At 40.5% G+C, this 23,120-nt stretch overlaps 1 protein-coding gene across 7 annotated transcripts in view; it reads right to left on the reverse strand.

The window, feature by feature from the left end:
* LOC125459529 (leucine-rich repeat-containing protein 4C-like) overlaps positions 1 to 23,120 on the reverse strand; it is a 966,049-nt gene that overhangs the window by 936,787 nt on the left and 6,142 nt on the right. For 4 of the 7 annotated variants that reach the window (XM_059652143.1, XM_059652144.1, XM_059652141.1 and 1 more), the window contains exon 2: positions 14,256 to 14,386. The exons of the other annotated variants lie outside the window; for them this stretch is intronic. The gene's annotated coding sequence lies outside the window, so the exon portion shown is untranslated. The remainder of the gene's footprint in view (positions 1 to 14,255; positions 14,387 to 23,120) is intronic. 7 annotated transcript variants of the gene reach the window in all.

Here is a 23,120-nt window from a genome sequence, read left to right on the forward strand (position 1 = left end):
CAGAACATTATCTGGGTCCCTGGATTACTAGCCCAGTGATAATGCCTCTCGGTTATCAGCCTCCCTGAGCATCAACTCCGCTTCAATGAGCATTATATTTTAAGAAAGTGCTGCTTGATAGCACTGTTGCTAACACCTTCAATCAATTTGATCATGGAGAATAACCAAAATTGGCCAGGTTGTATTTGTTCTTATTTCAGCAGACTGAATGTACTTGGGTATTTGTTGGATGAATGCCCAATGTTGCAGCTTTACTAAAACAGCTTAGGTGAGGGACACAGCTAGTTCAGGAGTACAAGTCATCGGTATTATTGCTGGCATCTTGTCACGTCTATAGCCTTTTCAGTATCCAGTATCAAGTATTTCTTGATATTACCTAGAGTGAATCAAATTGTCTGAAGGCTGTTAACTGAAGCTGAGGCCTCGTCAAAGATGTCAAAATGGAGCATTCCGTTGCCACTTGTGTCTAAAGCGGGATCCAAACACTTCAGCCTTTTTTTGCACTGATGCTTGGGCATTCCATCATTGCAGAAAAGGATATTTGTGGATTCTCCTCCCTCTGTTAGCTATTTAATAGACCACCACCATTCACGATTAGGTGTGGCAAATCTGCAGAACATAGATCAGATGGTTTGGTTATGGGATCACTTAGTTCTGTCTATAGCATACTGCTGCTTTGGTACATAAGGGCTCATCTGTTGTAGGTTCACGAGGTTGAAATATTAGTTTTATTTATGACTGCTGTTGCTCCTGGCATGCCCTCCGGCACTCTTCAGTGATAGAGGGTTGATCCCCTGGTTGGATGATAATGGTAGACTGACAGACGTACAATCTATTGCTACTGATAACCCAAAGCAACTCATGGATGCACAGATCTGATCGTTAGATGAATTTGGAATCTATTTTACTTAGCACAGAGGTGGTGCCACCAGGCACAATAAAGGGTGTCCCTAATGTGATAATGTGGCTTTGTCTCCATAAGGACAGTGCATAGTTGCTCATTGCCAATACCGTCAATGGGCACATGCGTCTGCAGCAGATAGATCATTGAGGACAGAGGTCAAGTGGATTTTTCGCTCTTTTTGATTCTCTCACCACTTGCTGCTGTCTTAGTCCTTGAGGTATTGGGCAGCCTAATCAGTTCTGTTGCTATAGAGGAATTCTTGGTGATGTACATTTAAGTCCCTCATAATGCACTTTGTGTTGTCATCACCCTCAGTCCTCTATTTCAAATACCACTTGGAAGAAGAAGTGAGAATCATCAAAGAGAGGAGGGATAGGTTCTGGTGAGGTTAGGTGGTATTACGTAGGAGATTTCTTTGCTCAACTTTAACCCGATGACATGCTGGTCTAGAATGATATTGAGGATTACCAGGGAAACTCCCTTGCAACTGTACATCATTGTACCATCATCATTGGGCCCGTCGGTACGACAGAACACACAGACAGATGTGATGACTATACCTTCTGCTTTATCTGTGAGAGATCGCAAATTGTTTTGAAATCTCTATTTTAAATTATAAAACAAACTTTACTGAACTGAAACATGATGGCCACCAATCATACAAAGCTGGTGGCTAGCATCTTTGGAAAATTCTGATCAGCAGTTACTGGAACAGAGCCTATGTCCAGAAATATCACATCCTTGCAGTGTGTGTACTTTGTAATCTACAAAACCAAAATTCCAGTAGAAAAGATGTTTTTCCCCATCCAGTTCTCAACAAAGGGGAAATATTTGAAACTCATTGGCACCTCTTCAGGTGCCAAATCACTCAATCCTACTCTCATATGAATGAACAATGATTGTGACCAAAGGCACAGAAAGTGGACATTAAGTTGAAATTTGAGATAACACAGTGTGGAGCTGGAAGAACACAGCAGACCAGGCAACATCAGAAGAACAGGACAGTTTACGTTTTGGGTGGGACCCTTCTTCAGAAGCTGAAATTTGACTTTTTGGGGGCAGTCACATGATAACTGGACGCCTCTCTCCACCCAAGATCTTGGAGTGGTGAACTACCATGTGAGCACTCAGCCTGGCGAGGATATAGTTACTGTTAACATCAGCCTGCTGAGAATCAAAAGGATGGCTAATACAGCCTGCTTGTTAACATCAAGCTGTCAACAACTGCTCTTTTACATTAAGAAGAAACTCCAGGCTGTGCAAAACCACCAACTCCCGTCCCCAACATCTCAAGATTTTCAACACATAATTCTGGAGAAACTTTGTATCCAGTGAAAAAAGTGTACAACAATGACATCTCCTGCGCCTTTATCACTTTTCATTAAAAAAGTCTGTAATTTCAGGCACTGCATCCAACTGAAGTCAAACACTTAAAGAAAAATCTCTTGACTGGACACTGACTATCTGACTAAACACAATAGCATGTGAACTAATATTCATATCTTTGAGATTTTTTTAAAATTGCAAATTCTTTCCTTTCCTCCTTTGCTTTTCTTTGGCTTGTAGACTTGAATTTGTCTGTGCATCTCCATGGTTTGAGTTTGTTAATAAACTAATCTTTTGTTTTATTCTAGAAGAGCATTTTTGTGGATTATTTACAAATCAGATTTTACAAAAGAAAAGTGTTTGAGGATGAATGCTGGGGTCAAACAATGGCCTTTTTCAAAAGAATGTTTTTTTTAAAATCCACTTTTAGACTGAAAAGCAGCCAAATAAAATTATTCTATTAACCTCTGCTTCTGGTCATCACAGTCTGTCAAGGTACTATTCCGCAATCGTGGCTCTCCGGATTTTACTTGGCTAGAAACAGCTAAAGCTCACTCAATTTTTGGTACCAACTCCTAAATGTTAGCAATAAGGACGAATAGCAAATGTGCAGGATTAACTATGCAAGATCACTTTCTCCAGCAGATCTGACTACCAATGCAAATCTCCAATTTGCCACAAGAATATGAAAGCGCAGGAGACTTCTTCACATAATACAAAATACAGCCAAAGGATTTTCATTAGCTAAAAGCCACATTACTGCTTATGCATCCAGTATCAGTGGAACAAATTACATTGTCCAAATTAATTTAACTAGCACTTTTTTTTCAATTGAAGTTTTATTTTAAGTCATTAAGTTGTTAATAAATATGTATCTGCAATACTCTGATTGTAGGATATCCCTATTATCAATCATTGGGGAATCCAGTAAATTAGTGTGAAAAACATGGAGGAAGCATTTACACCCACTCTAAACTGGACGAACCTAATGGATGGCCCATCTCAACATCCTTCTGAGGTCCCCAGTGTCACAGATGCCAGTCATCAATTAATTTGATTCAAGACACAGTAGAGTATTGGATATTGCAAAGATGATGGACCCTGTCAAGATCCCAGCACTAGTCCCAAAGACTTGCCATGCCCTAGCCAAACTGTTTTAGTGCAGCTATCAAACTGGAATCTATTTGACAATATGGAAAATTATTCAGTTTTGCCCTCTGCAAGAAAAAAGCAGGACAAATCCAACCTGACCAAGTATCATTCAATCAGTCCACTGTCAATTGTCCATAAAATGATGGAAGGCATCATCAGCAGTGCTTTGAAGTAGCACTTCCTTAGTAAAACCTTGCTCACTCATGCCCACTTTGGGTTCTGCCAGTGCCAGTCAGCTCTTGACCTCAATACAGACTTGGTCTAAATACACAAAATATCTGACCTCCAAAATTGAGATCAGTGTAACTGCCCTTCACACAAAGGCAGCAATTGCCTGGATGTGTCTAGCACAGTGGAAGGTGGTTGGAGTTGTTCGAAAGTAATCATCTCAGTTCAAGTGCAACACTGTAGGGAGTTACTGAGGATAATTCCCTGTGCTCAACTATGTCAGCTGCATCATCAATGATGACCTTTCCTCCAGCATAAGGTCAGAAATGGGGATGTTAGCTGATGATTGCACAATGTCCAACAGAATTCATGACTCGTCCTATACTTAAGGTAATCTGTGCGCGTATGCATCAAGACCTAGGTGAAGTGCGGGACTGGGCTGATATTTGGCAGGTAACATTTAAGTCATATAATTGCCAGGCAATGACCATCTCCATTACGATAATACGCATCCTTGCCTCTTCACATGTAAGGAGGACATTGCATCCTGGTCTGTCAAATGCTGGAGCTAACCATTTACCAGAAACTGAACTGGCTCAGCCATATAAGCTGCTTGTCTGGCTCCAAGAGCAGATCTGAGGTGAAGAATTCAACAGCAATTTCTCCCCATTGCCTGTCCCTAATCTACAGGGCACAAGTGAAGGCTGTATTCCAAAAATCTCCACTTGTCTGAAAAAAATGCAGCTCCAGTACCTGTCAAGAATCATGACATCATCATGGGCAAAGTAAATGGCTTCATGAGTGCTCTGTCCACCATCTTCCACATTCAGTCCCTACACCATTACACAGAGTGGTTGCAACATTTGCTAATTACTACATGCACTGGGATGGCTCACCAAGGTACCTTCAACAGCACTTCCAAACTTGTGGCATCTATTATTGAGAAGGAAATTGAAACCCAGTAAATGGGAATACCACCTCCAATAAGTTTCCCGATGAGGTACATATCATTCTGAATTAGTGAGGTGTCACTGTGAATATGCTGTTCTGTTATGATGTTGAAATTTCCTTCCTAACAGCATGGTAGGTGTCCCTATTGTCAGGAATTGGAGTATTTTAAGAAAATGGCTCACCCCCACACCTTCATGGGAAGCTAACAACAGCCAATTAGAATTGGCCCAGCCAATGACATCCACATGAAGGAATAAAAACAAAACTATATAGAACATACATTGCATCAGCACTGAACGATGTGAGTGCAGACTATCTAGGACTGTTGGTGAGACCGTTATAATGAAGGTTCACATTACACTATTATTATTTGAAAACATTAAGGTGAATCTTACTTTTTTAAGGCCAAGTTGTATCCAGTTCTTTGAGGAATCTCCTGCTGCAAGGTTTCAAGCATTTTCTTGCTATATCTTACCTAATTGACCTTTGTACTACCTACCCTAACATTTTGGCAACTCTCATGTTAAACTCCAGTCCCATGCACAGTTTCTGGAACAACTCACCTTTCAGAGGATATCACAGAATTCACAAGCATCCCTTGCTCTCACACAATCTTTAAGAGGCTGTTGTGTACCTGGGCAAGTACTGTCAATCCAGGGCTACCCTGCACAGCTCCTGATATTTCCCCTTTACATTGAAGACAAGGGGAAGATGGTTTCCTGTTGTCTGGGCAGCATTGTGGAGGTCCTGCTGGATGTAGAATCGAGACATTGTCTTCCTTCAGAACTGGCAATGGATGCTATGACCTCTGAGCACACCAGCCTGATCGAAGGTTGCCACTGGATTTAAAGCATCTTAGCGACGTAGAGAAATGGCAATAAGTTCAATGAACTCCTCCACTCTGCTAGCTTTAGTGTTGCTATCTTCTCTCTGATACCTCACACTCACTCATTTGCTAATATAGCATTCACCTCCCACCAAGGCTTATGCTCTAACACACTCACTAATGCATACTACACCAGTATTCTCGCACTCCCTGTTACCCACCCTAACCCTAAAACCCCTAACTCCATATTCCCATGACACTGCTGACCTGACTCACTCAGGAAACCTCCCCACCTGCAGCAACAGGAATAGTTGTATCACCCGCATTCACCTCCCTTAATATCTTTCAATACAGGAGGAAAACAGGCCCCGATAGGGCAGTAAGTCAAGAGGAATGATGCTCAAGTTACTGATGAAGCGCAACGTGCTGGACTGACGTACAGAAGCATCCTGTAGGTCAGGTGTGGCATGCAGGTTCTTAAAACATGGCAACTTGTTGATGCCAAAGTCTTTGGACATGGGGTATGTGTGGTTGGTGCCCAATTGTGCATGCCCTGAAATGCAGATGGGTTTTCTCAACATTTAGCCTTGTTTAGCAAGATTGTTAGGTTAGAAAGCTAAATATTAATGATGCAAGTTGGGCCATCTCCAAATGCAGCTTGACACTCCATAGCACGAAACATGTCACACTGCGTGTGAAAAACATAAAAGCTGAAGTGAGATTCACCTGACATTGAAAGTGGCCTCAATAGACTTCTCCAATTTTGCCACACACCCCACCACAGGCCACATCGCTCAGACTCCTGTTCAATTCCCTCATGTTTTTAAAGTAATCAGAAACAATTATAGCTTTAAATTTGATTTGCATTTTTAAATATCATGAGTTTAGAAGGGAAGGGTTTATTTTATTACTGAGCTTAATGAGTGGCAGTATGTTTTCTGGAAAAGTGTTTACCTGCATTTAAATTAGACCATTCAAATATCCTTCAGGAGACTAGTTCAATGCTTTAGAAAACAAAATGCACTGAAGAAAATTGAGTGCATGACAAAGAAGACAGAGACAGAAGTAGTTCTTTAACAAAATTAGCACTGTCCAGAAGATTTTCCTTTCGGTTGTGCATGTTTCTACCAGAGAGAACAAGTTTATGGCAGGTCAAGTGCTGTTGTCTTGTCAATTTCTAATGCATTTTGAGAAAAAAAGGATGTCCCAAGTGGTTTAATGTCAGTAATGGAAACTCGGCTATGGAAGACAAGTTTAAGGAATCCATGATAAAAGGTAAGTGAGGTGAGCCAATTATAGGTTAAAGGTCCCATGGAGAGACACTACCTAATGAAGATAGCACCAAGTGAATGTAGATGTTTTCTTGAAAGACATTCAGTGCAGCCACCAAGTCAAAGAACTTTAAAGCAGGAAGAGCGCAACATTACACAGAGGTTTTAGTATTAGTGAGGTTTAAGTATCAGGAAGGTTGTTGCAGATAAAATAGTCAGTCATTTTGAATATTTGTAATAAGATCATCTCAAATAGTTCTCCCATAGTCACAAATAGTTTGCATATTTTTTTCACAAAATAAATAAATTTGATGTTCTTTTGGCAACTCCTTGTGAATTGTAGCCCTTTGTGAATATGTTCAAGTGACTAACTGCCACAGTAAGTAAATCACAAAAATAAAGTTTATGATCGAACATGCCAAAAATCATTCTGTGATCTGGTTTGTCTTGAATAACCATTTGCTGACATCATAAAACCAAACTTAGGTGAATACCACTGGCACCTTAAAATCGCAATAAAGTCTCACACTGCCATGGGACCCTAAATTACATACTTTGCTTTATTTCCTCCCTGCTTTGGGTAAAATCTTCAAACCACCAATTTTAAAGATTGCTTGAAGATTGAGTCTGGCAGCCAGTGAATGGGAGTTTTTAATGCTGAAGTATGACCTGCCACTGAGTTAATTTTTCAGTATTAATAGAGCAATAGCCAATGCAAATCGCCTGCAGAGATAAGGAGATGACAAACAACAAGCTAGACCAACTGATTCTTTTTATCAAACCTGTTCATGATTACGTTTTATTCTCTTTGCTCAAAGGGCTGCAATAATTCAAACTGCCCACAGGTCATATTCATTGCAATACACCCCCTTGTTGTAAAATTACCTCATTTCATCCTTATGCCTTCCAAGATTCTGGTGGACATTTTATTGCCGAAATAAAATGACCTTCACCTCAGCCTTCCCATCTTATAAAACACTGATACTTCAACTATTTAAGCTATTTCCCATTTAATATCAGAGCTGGAATGTTGCAGGCTGCTCATGGAATCTTTAAACAGATCATTGTTGTGGAGATTCTTGAAATCAGAAGCTGGGCACTGAGTATAGATACCTAACAATTAATTACAGAATATCTGGGCAGAACATTCTGCTCTTGCAGGTAGCGCACTTGGAGGTGTGAGGGGTGAGTCATTAGGTAGGATGGTGGTGGAGCGGAAACCTGCTCCTTCCAACCTCTGCCTGAATGAAGGGAGGGAAGGCATATGAAAGATTTTTTCTATCCTGTTGCCAACTGGGGCCAATTAAATGCTCAACTAATGATGATTTAAGGACATCATCCTACCACAGTTGGGGTTGATGGGCTTGTAGCCAAATGTCGCTAATGGTAACCTATTGCTTCCAGAGAGAAGGTTCCTCGATCAAAGACACTAAATGTTCGATGGATTAGGGAGCAGGAAGGCCATAAGCCTGGTCAGAACCACATCCCTGACCTTGCTAGCGGCCGACCAGGCCCATGTTGCTAAATCCTGCTGCCCCACCCCAACCACAAAACTTTACTGTGGCCGAGGCCATTCTGCACCTTGGGACTTTGTGGAGTGTCCTTCCTTCCGAAGTCTGCCAATGGTGCTGCTGGGAAGAAACATTGCCACATGCCTGGCAGTTCTTATTGGATAAGAATTTGCCCCGGGGGCTTGATTCCAGGGGAAGGCTCGCTGGTGGCCTCAGCAATACCTGATTAGCTTGCACCTCAGCATCCCATCCCAGAGATAGGAAGTGCAAGTTTCAGTGCTGACAGCTAAGATTCCCAATGCCTTGGAAAGGTTCTGCCCAGCACTCAGATCAACTATTGCGTTTATGAAGATGGCTAATAAATAATGATCACTGACATGAAGTGGCTAGTGAGCAGAAAATCAATTGCAATACAATCTTCAAAAGAAAAATAAATTGACTATATTAAAGGACTTGTTTAGTAAATCTTCCAGTTGTTTGTAAAACACAAAGTTGAATTGGATCAAAGAATCAAAAGCAATAGAGAAAAGCATAATTATAGTCTTATTATCTGTTGTCTGTTAACTTCACCAGCTTTGTGCTCATAATTTTTCACTAAAATTAACAAATAGCAACATCCGTCTAAGGGGTAATTTCATGAAAGAGCACTTCTGATGTGTAGTCTTACCAGCTGGCAATACAATCAACAATTCAAGCGTAAACCACCCACAATTTTCCGTCTGCTCACTAGAAACAAAATTGTACAGCACCAACACCTAAAATTCCCATTAGCTGTGATTTTCCAATCTTGTATTACCATTTGGAGACCTCACGAGGAACATATATCAGAAAGTTAAAGCGCCCTTTGAAATTATTTTTGAACCATTTAATGCATACCCTGAAATTATGTGATTTCTGCCAAGGCTCCTAATTCTGTAAAATTACCTTTTCATGCAATGATGAAAATTGCTGTGGAATCTTTTATCGGTTTAATGATGACTTCCGCTGATGTTAGTCAAGGAGCTGTGTTACTTCCCGAGGTTCAAGCTCATATGGCTGGGTGGCTGGTTTCCAAAATTGTGAGACACTATAAATTTGAGTTTAAGTCCTGTAGTGGCTGAGATTAGAATGAAGAGTTTCACATTCTCAAGCTGGCCCCTCACTTTGTGTAGTGGCCATCAGGTTAAACCAACACTTGTCATCGGAGTCTAATAAGAGAGTGGGTCTCTGGTGCCTTTACCTATTCTGCCCAAATGGCCCTGCAGTTTTAAAACTGCACTGACCAGCAAGGCTGTTTCTACTCTGAGTCTGCAACATCTCTGTTTTTATCTTTTCTGAGAGTAATACTTGCCTAACTATTAGTAGGGTCTGTAAACTCATTATTTACATTCTATTGCACAGAATACCAATTATAGCTCTTTAATAGTCTTTTCACTCTTCTCCTCCAATTACTTCTGATATAACAAAAGTCCCATTCTCGTGTGATCTCATAAGAAAATCGTGCAATATCCACGCCATTTAAACTAATGGGGTTGGAATCACGTAATAGCCAGTAAAGGCAAGGAAAGTTTGCATTCTACAAATAGTGTTCTAAATTCCTCAATTGTGCTAAAGCCTATTTACATTGGAAGAAAAATACACATTATTTCAGAATCAACTGTACATACAGTCTCAATAACTTGTCAGAGTTACATCATCATAAACATATCAATTCCATTATGCTGCGAATAAAGTTTGCCAGATATGGTTTCTCTCATTTTGTTTTGTCATCTGTTAACAACAAGTGTGCTCATCATTTTTCACTTGCAGAATTTTCTAGCATGTGTTGCCATTTAGCCAGGTTGAAGAAAGGAACTTATTTCTCCTAGTCTTCCCACCCTGCAGCTCTTCACCAGAAAAAAGAGTGCAATAAAACTCCTAAGTACACAGTTGATAATATTTGCAGCAAATTTTCTTTTCCATGATCCTCGCAACCTAAAACCAAATCTCAATTCAACAACCACTGCCTGCAAAGTATGCCTTTTCCAATGTCAGGTCAGATTGTATAAATGTTAAGCTAGCTATAAGGAGCTGATGAAGGTTCTCATATACTGATTACTGCACTAACAGTTCTTAAATTCAATTAATTTAACAGCCAGGCATTCATCCATTGGGTCTAATTCAAATAGGTATACAATGAAGTCAAAAAGGTTTTCCCACTAAAATGTATCATTCAGTCCCTAAGGGGAAACATAAATTTAGCCCAACAAGCAGCAAAACGTCCTGATATACTTGTTTCCTCTAACGCTGGACTTGGAATATCCATGTCAATGATTCTTCGTATATTTTCAGTCTGAAAGGACTGTGTCAAGGGTAGTTCATGGAAATTATTCTAGTGGTTCTTAGTTCAGGTGCCTGGCCAGTTCTGTAGATAAACATCAAACATAAACTCATGGCTTTACATTATTCTGTATTCTACCAGTAATTATCACATATTATATGCCAAACCTGGCTCATTTATTTGGGCTCGTGTCTCACTTCAAGGACTTGTGAATATAATTTGAACAGTCATTCTATCTGACAGGTTACTGAGGGTAAACAGCAACATCACAAATGCTATCTTTTGGGTGAGATGTAAAATCCACCCTCTCAAATGGATAGAAAGATCCCATGGCACTATTTAAAAGAAATGGTGGGTAGGTAGTTTTAGCATGCAGGCCATTTTTTTTTTTAAATCTGAGCCACCAAATTATCTGATTAATAATGCTGTTTATGGGATCTTCCTGTGTGCAAATTGGCTGACAATTTTCCCACAGTAAAACACTGATAACAATTCAAAAAGCACTTATTGGATCGTGAAGTGCTTTGGGCTGTTCTGAAGAGGTGAGAATTGTTGCTTCAACTCTTTTACATGATCAGTTACTATTTCATATTAGCCTCAAAACTACATCCTGAACGTAATGCTGAGGAACAAAAAGTCAAACTAATACTAGATTATCTAACTATGTTCGATATAACCCAGATATTAGGAAGAATGATCTTTACTTTTCATCCCATAACATTTCAGTAACATGATCAGGAAAAATTAAAAAACAAATGAAATTTTGTTACTTAGTTTTTATCATCCTTCTAAATTTATAGGTATGATTGATATTTTAAGGCAGAGATCAGGTATATGACTCTAACAGTATTGAAAAGGATTTTTTAAGCCATTTTCATACTTATTAGAAAGGAAGAAATGGCTCCTTGCACATCATTCCAAACTGGAATTGAAGTCATTTGTTTTCAGCAATAATGGATTAAATCACTGAAATTACATTTTTATTCAATAAAGAAAAGTGCCTTTATATTTCAAAAGTTAAAACTATGATGCCCTATTCAATTCATAGTTTTTTTAAAAATTCACTCACGGGCTATGGACTACATTGGCTTGGGCAACATTCATTGCCCATTCCTAGCTGTCCTTGAAAAGGTGGTGGTGAGCTGCCTTCTGAACCAGCTGCAGCCCATTTGGTGTAGGTACCCCCACAGTGCCAAGAGGGATTTGTAGGATTCTAACCCAGGTACAGTGCTGTAGTTCTAAGTCAGGATGGTGAGTGGCTTGGAGCAGAACTTGCAGGTGATGGTGCTCCCATGTTTTCTGCTGCTTTGTCCTTCTAGATGGAACTGGTTGTGGGTTTTGAAGGTGCAATCTGAGGATCTTTGGTGCTTTTCTGAAATGCATCTTGCAGTTGACACACATTGCTGCTCCTGAGTGTTGGTGGAAGAGGAACTGAATATTCGTTGAGGTGGTGCCAAACAAGCAAGCTGCTTTGTCCTTCACAGTGTAAAGCTTCTTGAGTCTTGTTGGAGCTGAACCTTTCCAGGTAAATGGGAGTATTCCATCACACTCTTGGCTTGTGTCTTGCAGATGGTGGCCAGGCGCTGGGGATTCATGAGGTGAGTTACTGAACACAAGGTTCCTAGCCTCTGACCTACCTATTGTAATTTAATTGAGGGGACATTGAAATAGCTTTCATTATTTTTGTCACTCTAATTATACCAGCTAGTTTAGTTTGAGTTTGGTTTGTTGGCAAGATATGACCGGGATACAGTGAAAAGTATTGTTTTGCTTACAGTACAGGCAGATTGTACCAAAGTGAATCATTGTATCAGAACAGAGTGTAGAATACAGCTGAAGAGAAGTTGCAGAGAGAGAGACAGACAGAGGAAGAGATTCGAATTAACATTTGAGAGCTGGTTTCGAAAACAAAATGACATTTTTATACAACCTAGTTGAAGTTGAGAAAATGTTGTACAGAAGTTCATTGAAAGTCTAATGTAATTGGAAAGGAGATTTAATTGTGGTTTAGTGGTATGTCCTTGGCAATGCATTGGAGTAAACCGGCCAAATGGTGCATCATGACCAATCATAATGTGCACGTGTAGCCATATGACAAGACATGATGAACAAACTGCACACTGTCGGGTCACAGAATGGAGATGAGGTCAGTAACCTCAAGGGAGGGATGAGAGACAAAATGAGATGTGTGTTTGTCTGGCTGGTCAACTTCCTCAAAAAGGTGCTTGCTTTTGATTCCCTGAAAACCGGGCAAAGTGGGAATATTTTGAGATCTAAGAACTTTCCGTCGTCAGCAATTTTATTCAGATAGCACATTTAAGGCAGTGGGCATCCAGGTCAGACACATCTCTGTAGCATTTTCCATTAGCTCCGCACTACCTTCATCTCCAGCTCCCAAACAGCTAATTTAAAATTTAGGCAAAGCCAATGTAGCACTTATACTATGTAAGCGGTTCCGACATGATAGGTTGGACCTGCCTTCAGGCAGAGATGTGAAGACAAACAATATGTCTCGAACTGTATTCAAGCAAAGTAGAAAAGATATGGTCAAAACATCCTGTTATCTTTTTGATACACGCTGTGTACTTGGTACACATTGTGTGCTGAATATATTAATTCTTCTGCTCATTAATATGTTTCATGAATCAGGGCTACTATTCTCACTTGGTAAACACTTTTCCAGATCCTTAATAACTGGACAAAAGAAATTAGAAAACACTAAAAGCAGCCAATTAGTTGTTGAATGTTCAATTTGATGGTCCCAAGTTCCACTCTCCTGGTGTTTTGCCAATCAACCTTGCTTGATCAGTTGATGAATTCTATTAGTTCTCCACTAGGTGGAGAACCAACACTAGACAAAGAATTCTACCATGAGGTGGGGAGGGGAATAAAACTGATGGTCTGACTTACCCATCAAGTAACTCACTGGCAAAAATCAGACAGCAGTGAAAAGAGTAGATGTCTAGACACGCACTGGAGCATGCTGAGACAGTTTAGAAGTGAGATATGGGACTTTTTCTTGTTTCAAAAATGCACCTAACAGTGAGATAGCATGAAATCTTCACCAAGCTCCTAGCTGAAACAAAAATGAAAAAATGCTGGAGAAACTTAGCAGGTTAGGCAGCAGCTGTGGAGAGAAAGCAGAGTTAATATATCTCGTCCTTACTTAAGAACTCTTCTTTCCACAGATAATGCAGGATCTGCTGAGTTTCTCCTGCAATTTCTGTTTTTGCTGTTGGTTAAATTCTTGGCCTCAGATCTACCCTCCCTATTTCTTTCAATCAGCACTGAATCTTACCAGTATCAAACCATTTATTAAATCATCAGTCAACTGCGCTACACATTTTGACATTATAAGGGTTTCAAATCACTCATTGTAATCTCAACACTAAGTCAGTCTTTTATTTTCAATGGCTACGCATTAAACAATAGAAACAAAATGCTGAAAATATGGATGGAATGGACATTTCTGATTTGCTAACTGCATCACATTGATCCAAATCTTCCGGTCAGCGTCAGGCACTCTCTTTCTAACATTGGCCTGACAAGAAATTAACCATTTAACCTCGAATTTTTTTTTAAACCACTTTTCCAATCTGGGAGCTGCTGATCTCAGCCTGCACAGGAATCCTTGGTGATACTATGAAGGGAACCCACGCAAAACCACGTCACTTTTTACAGCATGAGCCACAATATCCCAGTCCATAATGTTCAAATGTAAAAAAATTGGGAGAAAAGAATCTCCATTAAATATAATTTGAAAATACAAAAATCACGATGAGTGATAAATCTGTCATGCTGAACATGCAGTACTTGAAACATTGGATAACATTAATTGAATTTCTACCTTGCTGCATGACACTCCACTCACACCATTTGCTGCTGTGTGACTTCTGACCTTGCTGCATTAAGCGAAGAATTAAACCGATCTAGCCTCGAATATCATAAAAGAACTAGCCAGTAGATGACTGAGATGGCCTATATTGGTGAAAAGAAGAGTCAGTCAGAAAACTTTCATAATAAATGTCCAGCACAAACCAATTTTGACAGTTCGACGTGGGCCACATACCCACAATACAGCATCCGAGTAAATTTATAACAGGAGGTCTAAAGAGAAGGACAAACACTGCAAACATCCCCTTCCGGCTGCCACACTGTAAGATCAGTTATATATTTATTCCTTCATGGTTACTTAGGAGAAATTTAATCTTTCTCGTTAAAAGTCTTAATGGACCATCAGACCTCATTCTATCTGCAGAAATGATCTGACCCATATAATTAATTAATCTTAAAATATTTCAGATTATTAAAAATAGCGTAATTAATAGTGTAATATCTCAAGCTGTTGAATTGTCTTGCCCGATCTTATCACGTTTGGGTGCCCATTGAGAATATTAATTTCTGTTAATTCTGCTATCATAACAGGTACTTGTTAGATTTTACAAGCATCAAGAGCTCATTTAAAGTCATTGTCAAACAGGACCACTCTCCAAATTTCCTCTCAAAAAGGTTTAGTCCATGCTGCAGTGTGCAGTGCTGGTTGGGACGAGGAATGGAATGAGAGGCTATGGGGAAGAAAGAATTACCAAAGCACAGGACGTTATTTTGCATTATTTCTCCTCACTAAAGAAGGTGATGATAAAATAATGAGGGGTATAGATAGGGATAATGGTAGTTGCCTTTCCCATAAGATGACATGAGGCGCAAATTTTTTGCACCAAGGATGATTCACCTGTGGAATGAACTTCCTGAGAAACGGTACAACTACAATGATTAAAAGGCATTTGGGTAAGTACATAAATAAGAAAAGGTTGGGAGGGATATGGGCCAGCAGCATGCAGATAGGAGTAGTTTAGTTTGGGAATATGTTCAGCTTTGACTAGTTGGACTGAAGGATCTATTTCTGTGCTGTATGACTTTAAGACAATGATTTTATGACTCAATTTCTAAATTGCTTCATTATAGTGAACCTTGAGACGTTTCTGAGAGGTAAATGGAGAAGTGGGGTGCAGGGTGGGTGAGGCAGGTGCCGAAAAGAGTAGGATTGGTGAAGTCAGTGGGTAAGATTGTATGTTGGGCAAGTAGTAGAGGGTGAGGTTGGGCAGCAGGTACTTTGCAGATCCAAGGCTTATTTGCCAATGTCGGTCATTTGGCAGGGGACGTTAGTGGGAGTCAGGGGATTTAGTTGTCTAGTTACCCATGAGATAGACGTGGTTTTAATCTGTCTGTCATTTCCTGAGCAGCTATCCAAGTAACTCAATCATTACAGGTGGCATGGTGGCTTAGTGGTTAGTATTGCTCCCTCACAATGCCACAGACCTGCGTTCAATGCCACCATCAGGTGACTACCTTTATGGAATTTGCATATTCTCCCCCTTTGTGTGTTTCTTTCCTCCAGGTGCTCCGGTTTCCTCCCACTGTCCAAAGATGTGCAAGTTAGGTGGATTGGCCATGCTAAATTGCCCGTAGTGTTCAAGGTGTGCAGGATAAGTGGACTAACCATTGGAAATGCATAGTTACAGAGATAGGGTGGGTGTGTGGGTCTGGGTAAAATGCGCTTTAGAGAGTTGGTGTGGACTTGATGGGTCATATGGCCTACTTCCAAACTGTACGGATTCTATGATCTCTCTGAATCTTTGATTATAACTCAGGTTCAGGAAAATTCAGGCAGAGTCACAGGGAGAAGGGGAATTGCTCCTTCACAAGGTTAAACTTGAGGGCAATTCCTGCAGAGTCAACATTTTTTGGGACTTCTGCAAGGTCACACACATATTTCTGTGAATACAGCTGGTGTCCAGCCAGCCAGGGAAAAGATGGTCTGGGTCAGCATTTATTTTCATGTCTTCGGCTGGTAGGCATTATTTTAACTTCTGAAAGCAGAGATTGCTAAAACACATTCGGATCTTGATGTTTCTGCAGTGTCACATTCTGAGCTTCTATGACTGAAATAACCAAGTTACCAGCATTTTGGATGCTATGAGGCACTGGAGGCCATCCAACTAACATTTGTGTCACTCTTTTGTAAATGCAGTTTAATAAGCATTTGTCTAATTATTAAAATAAATGTATAATTCTATACTTTTGTTAAAGCAACATGCAGATCATAGGGATTGCTATTAATAACTTTTGCTTCCAAATCATCATCTTAAGGCAATTAGCTGAGAATATTGGAGCTATCGTAACCATATCTAACAACATCTCCTTGTTATTAAAACCATTGGTTTAGATTGGAAAATTGTGCAACTTATTCAAGCTTACGATTAACAACAACTTATACGTTCATAGAAAGCAGCCTTTACATTGGAAAGTTTCTCAAAACATTCTAAAGAATTTAAAACCAAAGACGACATCAAGCCATGTAAGAAAATATTAGGTCAGATAAACCTAGAGCAAGTTGGTTAAAGAAGGATCTTAAAGGAGGAGAAAGTACAGTACAGAGACACTGAGGGAGGGAATTCTGGAGCTTACGGCTGAAGCAACTAAAGGGACAACCACCTTTTTTTTATTCATTCTAGTTTTTGCTATTCTTGAATGGGATGTGGGTGTTGCTAGGAAAGACAGCATTTGTTTCCTATCCCTGGCTTCCCATAAACGGAGGGCAGTTAATTGTCAATGAGGTTGCTGTGGGTCTTGAGTCACTTAGAGGATAAGTGCAAGGGAAGTGGTGCCACCATTCAAACCAGAGATGTTCAAGAGGCCAAAATTTGATGAGGCCAGTGACCACAGAGGGTGGAGGAGTTGAAAGTAATTATAGAGATAAATAGGGTGCGTGGAGAGATTTTTAAAGGATAAAATATATGAAAAAAAAACAAGGTGTTGCTTGACCAGCAGACAGTGTAAGTCACTGAGTACTTGGAGGATGGTTGAACTAGATTTGGTGCTGAATTTTAGATGACCATAAATTTATAGAACGTTGAACGTGTGAGACCAGCTGGGTGTGCATTGGAATGCTGAAGTTTAGAGATAATTAATGCATAAGTGAGGACTTCAGAAAGATACGTTCAGGCAGGAAGAGAGTGGAGTGATTTGCAGTGGTGATCATAGATGGTACATTAAAGGATATAATTCTAAATGGGGTACAGGAGCAGAGACAGCTTGGCATTTTGTTAAAAAAAATTCAAATGACAGAAACATAAACAAATTGCTGAAGAAATTCAGCAGGTCTAGCAACATTTGTGGAGAGAAAGCAGTGAAGAAGGGTCACTGGACTTGGAACGTTAACTCTGCTTTCTTTCCACAGATGCTGCCAGACCTGCTGAGTTTCTCCTGTAATTTCTGTTTTTTTTTGGCTTCAGATCTTCAGCATTCTTGTTCTTTATCTTAAGACAGATTACTGGTAGCTGGTGGAGAAGGTAGATTATGAGGCACTTGGGATCCTGGGCTTTGGATACAAAGAGTATGAAAATAAGGATGTTATGGTGAGTATTTATAAATACTGGTTTGCCGTCAAGTGGGAAACGGTGAAGGCATTGAAAAGAGTAAAGGAAAGGTTGCGAGATGGTTTTGCTGCTGGAATAACTCAGCTCTGTGGAAATGATAGCGTTGTTCTCCTTAGAGAAGAGAAGGTTGAAAGAAGATTGAAAAGAGGCAGATAAAATCATGAGGCATCCATGCAGGGAGATAGGCAGGTAGACAGGGAGACAAAAAAGGTCCCATTGGTAGAAGGATCAAAGTCAAAGGATAATGACTTCAGATGATTGGTAAAAGAAGTAACAGTGACATGAGGAAAAACATTTTCATTGAGTGAGTGGTCAGAATCTTGGAGACACTGAGTATGCAGTGAAAATAAGTTCAATTAGAAGATTCAAAATTGAATTAAATGGTTATCTAACCAGAAAAAGAAAATAGTAGAATTAGGGCAATAGGTAAAGGGGAGAAGAATAAAACCAATTGAGTTGGTTCTACCATAGAGCCAGCAAGAATATGGGTAGAGGGGTCTGTTTCTTCCCTAGAACCTCTTGATTTTAACGTCAAAAAGACAGTTAGAATTTCAATTTAGGGTGAAATATCGCATCATGTTTGCAACAGTATAGTACAACATCTCACTGTTGCCAATGAGAGATGGAGTCAACAATGAGAGAACAGAGTTTGAAGTAGGCACCAAAAGCAATGAGTTCAGACTTGCCAATATTTAAATAGAGGAAATCAAATAAGCAGTCTGATTACTTAGTTACAGCAAGAAATTAAGAGAGGTAGAGGTGAAATAGAGCTGTGCACCATGAAAATACATGACAAGGTTAACATTGTACATTTGTACAGAGATGAAAAACAACAGAAAATAGGACAGAATCTGAACACTGTCTCTTGACATTCAATGGCATGACAATTGCAGACTCCCTTGTTTACAAAATCCTGGAGGTTACCATAGATCAGAAACTGAACAAAAACAATAGTAAAAGTACAATACCTATAAGAACAGATCACAGCTAGAAATTATGAAACTATGATTCTCCAAAGTCAGGTGGATGATGGAATACTATTCACATGCCTGGATGGGGATGGCTTCAACGACACTCAAGAAGCTTGACATCATCCAGAACAAAGTAACTCATTTGACTGCTACCCCATTTAAGACTTTCAGCATTCCCTTCCTCCACAACCAACTTTCAGCGACAGGAGAGTATACCATCCGAAAGATTCAATGCAGTAACTGATAACAAAATGTGGAGCAGGATGAACACAGCAGGCCAAGCAGCATCTCAGGCGCACAAAAGCTGATGTTTCGGGCCTAGACCCTTCACCAGAGAGGGGGATGGAGAGACGGTTCTGGAATAAATAGGGAGAGACGGGGAGGCGGACCGAAGATAGAGAGAAAAGAACATAGATAGAGAGGAGAGTATAGGTAAGGAGGTAGGGAGGGGATAGGTCAGTCCAGGGGAGATGGACAGGTCAAGGAGGCGGGATGAGGTGGTAGTAGAAAACGGAGGTGCGGCTTGAAGTGAGAGGAAGAACAGGTTAGGGAAGCAGAGACAGGCTGGGCTGGTTTTGGGATGCAGTGGGGGGAAGGGGAGATTTTGAAGCTTGTGAAGTCCACATTAATACCATTGGGCTGCAGGGTTCCCAAGCGGAATATGAGTTGCTGTTCTGCTTCAACAACTCCCCTACCACCACTGCACCCCAAAACCAGCCCAGTTCTTCCCCTCCCCCCACTGCATCACAAAACCAGCCCAGCCTGTCTCTGCTTCCCTAACTTGTTCTTCCTCTCACCCATCCCTTCCTCCCACCTCAAGCCGCACCTCCATTTCCTACCTACCACCTCATCCCGCCTCCTTGACCTGTCCATCTTCCCTGGGCTGACCTATCCCCTCCCTACCTCCCCACCTATACTCTCCTCTCTACCTATCTTCTTTTCTCTCTATCTTCGGTCCGCCTCCCCCTCTCTCCCTATTTATTCCAGTTCCCTCTCCCCATCCCCCTCTCTGATGAAGGGTCTAGGCCTGAAACATCAGCTTTTGTGCTCCTGAGATGCTGCTCAGCCTGCTGTGTTCATCCAGCTCCACACTTTGTTATCTTGGATTCTCCAGCATCTGCAGTTCCCATTATCACTAATGCAATAACTGACTGAGTTTCCTTCAAAAGCACATTCCAAACCCACAACATCAACCACCTGGAAGTACAAGGGCAGTAAGTGTAAGGGATACTACCAACAGGGCAAGATCCCCTCCTTTCTATACATTATCCTAATTTTGAACTATATCATAATTCCTTCATTGCGACTGGTCAAAATCCAGGAACTCCATTCCTGACAGCACTGTTGCACCAAAACCATTCGGACAGCAGATTTTCAAGACGGCCACCTAACACCACCTTCCCCAGGGCATTCAAGCATGTCCTTGGTCATAAAGAATTTCATAGATTCACCACTTCTGAGACAAAAATAATATCTCCTCATCTCTATGCTAAATGGGTGATCCCTTAATCAGAGATTTCCCCCATTTGGTCTTTGGCAATCCCATATACAGGAAGCAACTTCCCTACATCTACCCTCAAAGCTGTCTAAGAATTATATATTTTTCAATAAGGACATCCATCCGTCTTCTAGACTCCTGTGAATACAAGACCAAATTAATCAACCTCCCATTCATATTCCCTGGACTGCCTCCAATGCCTATATAGCTTCCTTCATATAAGGAAACCAAAATTGTTCACAGTATTCTAGGTGTGTTCTAATTAGTGTCTTGTATACATTTGGTAAAACTTGCCTATTCATATACATCAATCACTTTAAAATAAAGCTAATCATTCTATTTATAATAACAAGGTGTAGAGCTGGATGAACACAGCAGGCAGAGCAGCATCAGAGGAGCAGGAAAGCTGATGTTTCAGGCCTAGACTCTTCTTCAAAAAATGGGGGAGGGGAAGGGAGTTCTGAAATAAATAGGGAGAGAGAGACAGAAGTGGATTGAAGATGGATAGAGGAGAAGATAGGTGGAGAGGAGACAGACAAGTCACAGAGGCGGGGATGGAGCCAGTAAAGGTGAGTGTTGGTGGGGAGTTGGGGAGGGGATAGGTCAGCCCAGGGAGGACGGACTGGTCAAGGCGGCTGGATGAGGCTAGTAGGTAGGAGCTGGGAGTGGGGCTTGAGGTGGTAGAAGGGGATAGGTGGGAGGAAGGTCAGGTTAGGGAGACGGGGACAAGCTGGGCTGGTTTTGGGATGTGGAAGTGGGAGGGGAGATTTTGAAGCTTGTGAAGTCCAATTGATACCATTGGGCTGCGGGGTTCCCAAGCAAAATATGAGGTGCTGTTCCTGCACCTTCAGGTGGCATCATTGTGACACTGCAGGAGCTCTAAGATGAACGTGTTGTCTGAGGAATGGAAAAGGGAGTTGAAATGGTTTGCGACTGGAAGGTGCAGTTGTTTCGTGCAAACCAAGGGTACGTGTTCCGCAAAGCAGTCCCCAGACCTCCACTTGGTTTCCCCAATGTAGAGGAGGCCACAATGGGAACTACATTTCTGAAGAAGGGTCCTGACCCAAAACATCCACTTTCCCGTTCCTCTGATGCTGCCTCGCCTGCTGTGTTCCTCTAGCTCCACACTTTGTTATCTCTGACTCCAGCATGTGCAGTTCTTGCTATCTCACTATTTCTGTTGAATGGGTGTCAGGGCTAGGGGGCACAGTTTAAAAATTGAAAGCAAATTTTTCATCAGTGAAGTTACAAAACATTTGCTCAGGTTGTACAATGTTAGCTCAATGTGAGAATGTTGTTGTTCCTGTTACCAAAGTCATGAATGGATATCACAGTAACATTGTGATGTTAGGTCACAAGTCAAACAAGGTCTTATTAAATAGATGAATGAATGAAGTAAAAGGCATAAATAGCATTCTTCTGTTCCTGTGATTCTTCCAATGTTTCTATAAAGCACAAAAATAAAACAAAATCTTACACTGGATAGTATCCAAGAATATTACCTAAAATTCACACGCTGTTACAACTTTTTTTTCCTATTTCTGTTGATCCACTCTTATTTGCATGGTCTGCAAATGTTTCAGAAATGTTCTAACATTCATTTACACCCACACTGTGCACGAAACAATGAGTGAACTGTAAATGTAATTGTATAACAAATGAACATATACAGTCCACTTTTTTGTACATTTCAAAACCACCCCTGGACAATTTGAATACAACTGGGTCAGGAATTTTGCCCCAAGCTGCTCAATAGATATTACAAAGAGTGGCAACCCACAGCTTTTCAGGCCCTTCTGACAGTGAGTCAAAACGACAGGACGTTCTATGTGCTAAATTATTGTACTCATTGATAGATCTCATTGTGACACCTTTGACTTCAGACAGACTTGTTGTTACCACCCATACTATGGATCCTCGTGATCTTATATCAAATAATTAAATGACCATCCCTAAGGTTTTAGAGTGGGTTTGTAACTCAGATTGTGGATGTTGCGGTTGGTTGGCTCGCCGAGCTGATTCGTTGTTCCGCAGACTTTTCATAATCATGGGTAACATCATCAACGCAGCCTCCAATGAAGCACCATTGTGTTTTCCCACCTGTTATTTAAACTCTGGGACAGGAACATCACCAAGCAAAGGAGAGGCAAGCACGAGAGTTCCTGGAGGCCTGGTACTCAATGAAGAAAGCCATCAACAAACACAAAGATCGACCCCATATACACTCCATTGCAACAGGAAACCAGAAGTGAGGTAATCCAGCTCAATGGACACCAGAGTTTAAATACCTGGTGGGAAAATTCGCCAATGCTTGATTGGAAGCTGCACTAATGATGTTACCAGCAGGGTAATGAAACGTCCACGGAACAACAAACCAGCTCGGCAAGTGAGCCAACACAATAAATAACCATCCATTACGAATCCAAGTAACTGGTGAAACTGAAAAATAGAAACTTTCCAACTCATAGGTTGAATGAAATGAAATCCAAAAAAAATTGTTGGTTTTCAAATGAAATATAATACATTCATCCTTCTCTTACAACTAAATAGCTATTAGATTGATGAAATTCAATTTTAGGTTTTATTCAATCTAATTAAATCTCTACAAGACAAAAATTGTTCAGCTTTTAAAATGTTTTGAATATTATACCAAAAATAATTAAAAACTTAGGCATTTATGATATTCCATTGGCAATTATGCTGACACAAAACAGACACAATGACAACATTTAAAAATACACAGTGGTTCAGTGTAACTTACTCAGAGCTCAATTAATCATGTCCCATTTTGAGTTGAAGTGTAT

This window comes from Stegostoma tigrinum, chromosome 17 (genome assembly GCF_030684315.1).
Source record: "Stegostoma tigrinum isolate sSteTig4 chromosome 17, sSteTig4.hap1, whole genome shotgun sequence".
Lineage (NCBI taxonomy): Eukaryota > Metazoa > Chordata > Chondrichthyes > Orectolobiformes > Stegostomatidae > Stegostoma > Stegostoma tigrinum.